The following is an 8,269-nucleotide window of genomic DNA, read 5'->3' as shown; positions in this document are numbered from 1 at the left end:
CCACATCTTCTTGATCCAGTCATCTATTTTTGGGCATTTGGGTTGTTTCCAAAGCTTAGCTATTGTAAACAGTGCTGCTATAAACATAGGGGTGCAGGTGTTCTTTGGAATTGATATTTCTGTGTCCTTTGGGTAAATACCTAGGAGTGGAATTGCTGGATCATATGGAAGCTCTATGTTTAGTAGGTCCAGAAATCTCCACACAGCTTTCCACAGTGGTTGGACAAGTTTGCACTCCCACCAACAGTGCAGGAGAGTTCCTTTTTCTCCACACCCTCGCCAACATTTGTTGTTGCTGGTTTTTTTAATATGTGCCATTCTCACTGGTGTAAGATGGTATCTCATGGTAGTTTTGATTTACATTTTTAGGAAAGTTTTTAAATGAAGTTAACTGTGTTAAGAAGTTTCTAGGTAGAAAAAGTTCTGATAGCTGAGTCGCAGCTGGTCTCCGGCTGAAGGCCATAAGAATGGAAGAGTCTTTTGATGCTTAGGCTTTAGCTGAAAGGGAAGCACTGGCGGCTATCAACTGTCTTAGGTAATTGTCTAGCTGAATAATAAGTTTTAGTGTTAGGTTCGATTTTTTATCTATTAACCTTGAAGGCTACCGTCTAGCTGAGACCCATAGGAGCCAATAGTCCATGGGAATAAAATGCACTAATTGTTTCTGCTTTGCACATGATGATGTAATTTTTCTGATTACTAAAAATGATTAAATAAAGACCTGCTGAGTCTCGGAGCAGAAGATTTTTGCACCCCATCCAGTATCAGTGTCTCCTTAATCCCCTTCCTTTCAGCCCCTTACAGGTCGCGTAGGCCGTCTCATCCTTTCAGGAACCCCTGACACGACATTTTGCTGGAGGCTGGTCCCCGGCATTGACCATCCATGCTATGGACTCTTACAACACTTTGAAGTAGAGTTTGGTAGTCTTAGATTGTGGGTATCTTATGATCTCTTTTGCAACTATTCAACTCTGCCATTGACCTGCAAAAGAAGCCATAAGAAATTCTAAAATGAGTGAGCATGGCAGTATTCCAATAAAACTTCATTATAAAGGAGGCAGCAGCTGGACTTGGCCACAGATTTCCTGCCCTTGGCTTAAAGGACTTCATTTCAGCTATATGTACTGATATGAAATGTCTCCTTCTTGGGTTACTTTGAAAAATCAAACTGGAAAACAATGTGTTATATGATGCAATTTTGAAAATTACATGTGAATTTATAGACATATGTAGTCAATTCTCATTATTTGTGACTTTGATGGCTGTCATGGTTAGTTTTATGTGTTGACTTGGCTAGACACCAGTACCAGTTTTTGATCAAACACCAGTCTAGATGTTACTGTGAAGGTATTTTTTCAGTGTGATTTACATGCAAATCATTAGACTTCATTAAAGCAGATTACCCATATTAATATGGGTGGACCTTGTCTAATCAGTTGAAAGCCTTAAGAAAAAAGAAAGACAGTGGTGTCCCAAGAAAGAATTCTCCTTCCAGATTGCCCTCAGACTTGAACCTTCCTCTCTTCTTTGCGTCACAGGCCTGACAGCCTGTTATGCACAATTTAAACGGGCCAACCTTCATGATCACATGAGCCAATTCCTTAACATACATATCTGTCTCTTTATGTGGCTTTGCCTGTCTGTCTGTTTCTATATATACATACAGACATATACTATTGGTTCTGTTTCTCTGGAGGCCCTTGATTAATGCAACTTCTGTAATAAAGAACCACAAGCTTCAACAACAGAAATTTATTGCCGTCTCACAGCTCTGAAGGCCAGAAGTCTGAGATCATGGTGTTCACATGGTTGATTCCTCCTGAGAGGGAGAATGTTCCAGTTGCCCTCCAGCTCCTGGTGGTTTACTGGCAATTTGGAAATTCCTTGGCTTCTAGAGACATTGCCTTATCTCTGCCTTCATGTTCACATGTTGTCTCCCTGTATATGTGTCTCTGTATCAAAATTTCTCCTCTTCATAAGAACACCGGCCATATTGGATTAAGACCCATTTAATGGCATCATTTTAATTGGATCACATCTCTAAATAGGGCCCCATTCTGTCTCTAAATATCCCATTCTGCAGGGTTGGGTGTTAAAGCTTCAACACATGAATTTGGTGGAGGGGGTGGTATAATCATTGTATAAATCACATAAATTACCATAGTGTATAAATTACCTCAATTTTCCTCACCCAGCTTTATAGCTTTCTATATATTATAGCTTTCTATAATTTTATTCATCCTCTTGTAATGAGCATTGAGAAATTTACTCAACAAACAATACCTATCTCTAATGGTTCCCGAAATACTCCTGCATGATATGCTGATGAGAAGATTGCTCATAGTAACAGTAACTGCCATAGTAACAGTAACATAGGGACAGTTTCTCATTGTAGTTGATGCCAGTGTAAACTTTTGAAATGGTACCTTCTAACTGGATGCCCTCTCCCAGAGCTCATGACACACTGATAGAAGGAATGGATGTAGGTTATACGCTACCATGGGATCACACTCACCAGACTCTTTACAACTGATGTGGTAAAAGATGACTACTGTGGACCAAATGGAACTCCATCAGTTCCTGATGATTTCTAAGTCTGGTCCTTCAGGTTTTTCTACACTCATATAAATTCCTATTTGCTCAAGGAAACTTGAATTTATTTCTTATTTCCCCAAAAATAAGCTTAAGTAACACATAAATTGGTACCAGTAGTGGAGTGAGGACAGGTTAAGGATGGCTATAAATTCTATAATACTTCTCCCATAGAAGTGGGTCTCTTCCCCCTCTCATTGAATCTGGATTGGAATGTGGCTATACTTTGACTGATGAAATGTGGCAGATGTGAAGCTATTCTAGTTCTAGGCAAGTCTTTAAGACAGAAGGTATTATCTTGTTCTATTGGAGCCCTGACATGCCACATAAGAAATACAGCTACACTAATGACATTTTGCTATAAGAAGTCCAAGGTAAGTGAAGATGCCTTGGAGAGTGAGACACTGTGCAAACAGAGAAAAAGGCCAAGAAAGGGCAATGAACCCTATGGCATGCGAGTAAAGAGGGCATCTGGAAGTGCCCCAACCTGTGGCATCCTTGCTGACCTTATGTAGTTAGAGACTATGTACCCAATCAAACACTTCCAAAATCAAATAGTTGTCTTAAGCCATAGTTGTTTTTAAATTGCTGTTTAAAATCTAATGAATCTTGGGACCTCCCTGGTGGCCTAGGGGTTAAATCTCAGTGCTACCACTGCGACAGCCTGAGTTCGATCCCTGGTCAGGGAGATAACCACTAAGTTTCTAGCCACTAAGTTTTGGGGTAGTTTCTTATGTAGCAATAGGTGACTGGAAAAGTAACAGACCCTAAGTAAAAGAGCGTAGAATAGGGTGGAAGACGTGCATCTTGTACTGACATCCGGATTTGTGAATAGATGAACCAAGACTGCAATAAGTTTCTGCAGCAAAACTTATATTCTTGGGATGAACTCCTCTTGGTCATGATGTATGGATACTTTTATACCTATGGGACTTAATCTGCTACAATATTTTGTATCTATTTCTTGAGAGATACTGGTTTATGGTTTTGTTTTCTTACAAAGTTTTTGCATTGTTTAGTATGAGGATAATACTGGCTTCATAAATTGAGTTGAGAATGTTACCTCCTTTCCAGTTTTATGCAAGACTATGTGTAGAGTTGATATTCTTTCTTCCTTAAATAAATTCTAGAATTCACCAGTAAAGTTGATGGTGAGGCTGGCACTTTCTTTGGAAAGATTTGGGCTATAATGTCTATTCTTCAGCAAAGGGAGTTTGTTGTTATTCAGTTCATTTCTTTCAGAAAGCGCTCTGGTGTCTTTCGAGTAATTTGCCCAAAGCTTCTAAGTTTTTGAAATTATCGGCCTAACGTTTTTTAAACTATCCCTTTATTCTTCTTTTAATGATAGTCTGTGTAATCTATAGTGATGCCTCCTCTCCCCTTTCTAGTACTAGTCATTTGTATCACTCTGGTAAGAAATTCATAAACTGGGCCTCTCCTGGTGGCACAGCGGTTGAGCTCTGGGCTGCGAAGCTGCCTGCAGCCTCTGCAGTGCTGGTTCGATCCCTGGCTGCTGGCAAGGGTCCCACATGGCACAACAGACCTCTCCCGCCACACCTGCTGCTCCCCTCAGCAGTGTACTTCGTCAGTCTGCCTGTTCTGTTGCCCACTCTGGCTCTGGTGAATTCTCTCACCCTCCCACGCTTCTGACTGTACCCAGTGCTTGTATAAATAAATAAATAAATCTTTAAAAAAAATTCATAAACTTCATTGATCAGAGTGAATGATTTTTGTCGTGGGGGAAGTATCAGGGTGTAGGTCAAAGGCACAGGGGTGAAAGAATTCACCAGAAACAGAATGAAGAACAGAAAAGGGGAATTTACTGAAATATACTGCTGAGAGGAGCAGTGGGTGGGGAGAGGTCCTGAGGGAGGATCCTGAGACTCTATTTATATTCAGGCATCAGTGATTTGCTAAGGTATCTAGCCTCGGGCTAGACTCATGGTCTGGAACTTGACTTAATGGCCCAGTTCCCAGGGCAGTCCCTTCCTCTCCCTTATCCGTTCAAGCCTCACAAAGTTACCTGCTGGGCAAGGCATGGAGGTTTAATTTTTCACCTTAATAATGATACCACGACAGTTTTCAGTGATTATTTCTTTAAATAGCTTTTCCATGCTTTTTCTCTTTTTCTTATTGTTCTGGGATCCCCATTATGCAGATAAGATTCCTCTGTAAGTTGTTCCAGAGAACTCTTATGGTGTTTTCATTTTTTAAAATTCCTTTTTCTCTACTTTGTTGTAATATTCAAGTTCATCAGATCTCTCCATTGCTTTGATTTGCTTGTGTTTTTAAAATCAGTTGTAGTGTTTCTTTTTTTTTTTTTAAACTTTTTTTTTTTTTAATAGAGGCATGTTTTTTTTATTTGTTTGTTTGTTTGTTTGCTTTGTTTATACATGCACTGGGTACAGTCAGAAGCACGGGAGGGTGAGAGAATTCACCAGAGCCAGAGCAGGGAGCAGAGCAGGCAGAAGGACTGAAGTACACTGCTGAGGGGAGCAGCGGGCGGCAGGAGAGGTCTGCACGCCATGTGGGACCCTCCTCAGGTGGCTGGGGAGCAGCCGGGGATCGAACCTGCGCCACGGAGGCTGCAGGCAGCTTCGCAACCCAGCGCTCAACCTCTGCACCACGGGGGAGGCCCCAGTTGTAGTGTTTCTTAATGTTATTATTTTTATTTTTTAAGATTTATTTATTTGTGCATACAAGAACTGGGGTATAAGCCAGAGGCGTGGGGGGTGGTGAGAGGATTCACCAGAGACAGAGTGGGCAGCAGAACAGGCAGATCTACTGAAATACACTGCTGAAGGGAGCAGCAGGTGAGACAGGAGAGCTCTGCTGTGCCATGTGGGTCAGCTCCCTGGCTGGCCAAGGATGGAACTTGTGCCTCCTGCAGAGGCTGCAGATAGCTTCATAGTGTTGTAGAGCAACCCCGATACAAAACTGGGTGCCTGACTGTGGGTCCTCACCAGCGCACTTAAAAGGACTTATCAATGCTCTACTGCAGGCACACGCGTAAGGTTAATAAAGGTTTATTTACAAGGGAAGGGGAAATGAGGAAATGTACAGCTCAGGGAGAAAAGTGGGAGACAAAGTTTTAAATGAGTCCTACCCGATCCTCCGATCAGGAATCCCAAAATGGCGCTCTGAGAGCTGGCCCCGAGCCAGGAGCCGTGAAGCCAGGAGGTGAGCGACAGCGAGCCACCCCAAGGCCCACATGTTTGGTTTTTGTATCCAGCCTGGCTGCCCAACTCCACCCTCAGGTCCCAGCCACCTTCCCTTTGGTGGTGATGGGATTTGTCTTTCCCAATGTCCTGATGGCTTTAGTATGGAGTGGGGGTGGGGTCCACAAAGCCTGTATGGGATTAGCTCAGGACATCCTTTCCCCCTAACAATAGTGCTGCCACTTAACCCCTTGCACCACCAGGGAGAACCTTAACTCCATTATTTCTTTTTTTAAGATTTTATTTATTTATTTTTACAAGCACTGGGTACAGTCAGAAGTGCGGGAGGGTGAGAAAATTCACCAGAGCCAGAGCGGGGAACAGAACAGGCAGACTGACGAAATACACTGCTGAGGGGAGCAGTGGGCGGCAGGAGAGGTCTGCGTGCCATGTGGGACCCTCGCCGGCAGCCGGGGATCGAACCGGCGCTACAGATGCTGCGGGCATCTTCACAGCCCAGAGCTCAACCGCTGCGCCACCAGGGAAGGCCCTTAACTCCATTATTTCTGAAAGCAGCTGCCTCATATTTTCATTAATTTTATCCAGTGGTTGTTATATGTCCTCCATTGTTTTTTTGTAAGTTCCATCAGCATTGCCCTGAATACCTTTTCTGTCATACTCCACAAAACCCCACGGAGCTGGGACTCCTTTCACGGTGTTTTTGTTCTTACATTTGTACCAAGTTCTTCTGTCTCCTCATTAAAAATTTTATGTGGGTTTTAGTAATGCTAAATTTTCAGCAATTGTTTTTGTGCTTGTTGGAGTTGTTGGGAGACTATCAAGTACCAGTTAGGGGTAGTAATTATAAAAGTTGATGGAGCAATAGTCATCAAAGCATTGCTTCCAGCAGACATGGGGATTTGAAATTCCTGCTGTCAAGAATTTCTTTGAGGGGAGTGATAAGTGTTCTAAGACATCTCAGCCTGGGGTGAGGTGGGGTGGCAGATGGTTCAGGAAGTCCAGATGCTCTGGCCCAATTTAGGTTACAGTTATTTTGTGCTATGAGCCAGTTATCCTTGCTCTGTGCTCTCATCTCTGTGGCTTTCTCTCAATGCACCTGCCATCCTGCACGCTCATGCACCCCCTTATCAAGTATAGTACTGGACCCTAGAAGACCTAGTGTTGGTGTGTGCTGAAGCCAACAGCTGTAGAGGACTCTGCACTGCAGTCACTCCTCCTTGGGGCACCACACTGCCCCATTATCCCTCCAAAGTTCACTAAGGGTTTAGCCCACACCCAGCATTGATGCTCCTATTGTGTATGATGATAATTAATTTTTCCCTCAGGGGCTTATAGCTATTTTCACATCAGTTTTGTTATGTGTGTGTGTGTTGAGGAGGTGATCCCAGTGTCCTCTCTATATGCCCATCTTGCCTGACTCATAGATTCCTAATTTAATCCATTGTGGTCAGTGAAAATACTTTGCCTGTCTTGTATCCATTTAAATTTTTGAGACTGTTTGGTGGTACTGAATGGATTCTATGTTCTTAATTTTCTTGTGCACTTGAATGCGGTGTGATGTGTTTTATAAATTGCAACGGGAGGATGGAAAGATAGGATGAGCAATCCAGGCTTCTGGATGGGAAGAATCAATATAATCAAAATGACTATCTTGCCTAAAATGTTATACAAATTTAATGCAATCCCCATCAATGTACAAGCAGTCTGTTTCAAAGAAGTTAAACAAAGAATATTGAAATTTATATGAAAGCACTAAAGACTTCAAATTGGAAAAGCAATCTTAAGGGAAAAGGAGAGAAATGGAGGTATTAAATTACATGAAGCCACAGTATTAAAACCAATATGGTATTGGAACAAAAATAGATACATGGGCCAATGGAACAGAATTGAAAGTCCAGAAATAAATCCACTTACATACCAGCACATAATCTATGCTACAGCATCTATGTCCATAAAATGGGAAAAACGCAGTCTCTTTAACAAATGGTACTGGGAAAACTGGAAAGCCACACATAAAAGAATGAGGTTGGATTACTTGCTAATACCATATACAAAAGTGAATTCCAAATGGATTAAAGATTTATTTATTTATTTTTAAAGACATATTATTTATGCATACAGGAGCTGGGGCACAGGCCAGAGGTGGGGCAGGGGGTGAGAGGATTCACCAGAGATAGAGTGGAGAACAGAACAGGCGAATTGACTAAAATACACTGCTGAGGGGAGCAGCAGGGGAGACAGGAGAGGTCTGCTGCGCCATGTGGGTAGCTCCTTTGCCTGGGATGGAGCTGCAGTGGCTGCTGATAGCTTCATAGTGCTGAGACTGATCTCATTGCACCATCAGGGAGGCCCAAATATAGAGTTTTCTTGGTTTCAACAATGTATGTCCGTCTAGACCCCCCAAAGGTTGGATATGTGGAATAGTTGATGGATAAACTTGATAGATTAGAGTAATGCTACTGTAAACTATTTTTTCACAAGGAAAGTAAATGCATAAT

This window comes from Talpa europaea (assembly GCF_964194135.1).
Source record: "Talpa europaea genome assembly, chromosome: 7".
Lineage (NCBI taxonomy): Eukaryota > Metazoa > Chordata > Mammalia > Eulipotyphla > Talpidae > Talpa > Talpa europaea.
This window is presented reverse-complemented; position numbering follows the sequence as displayed.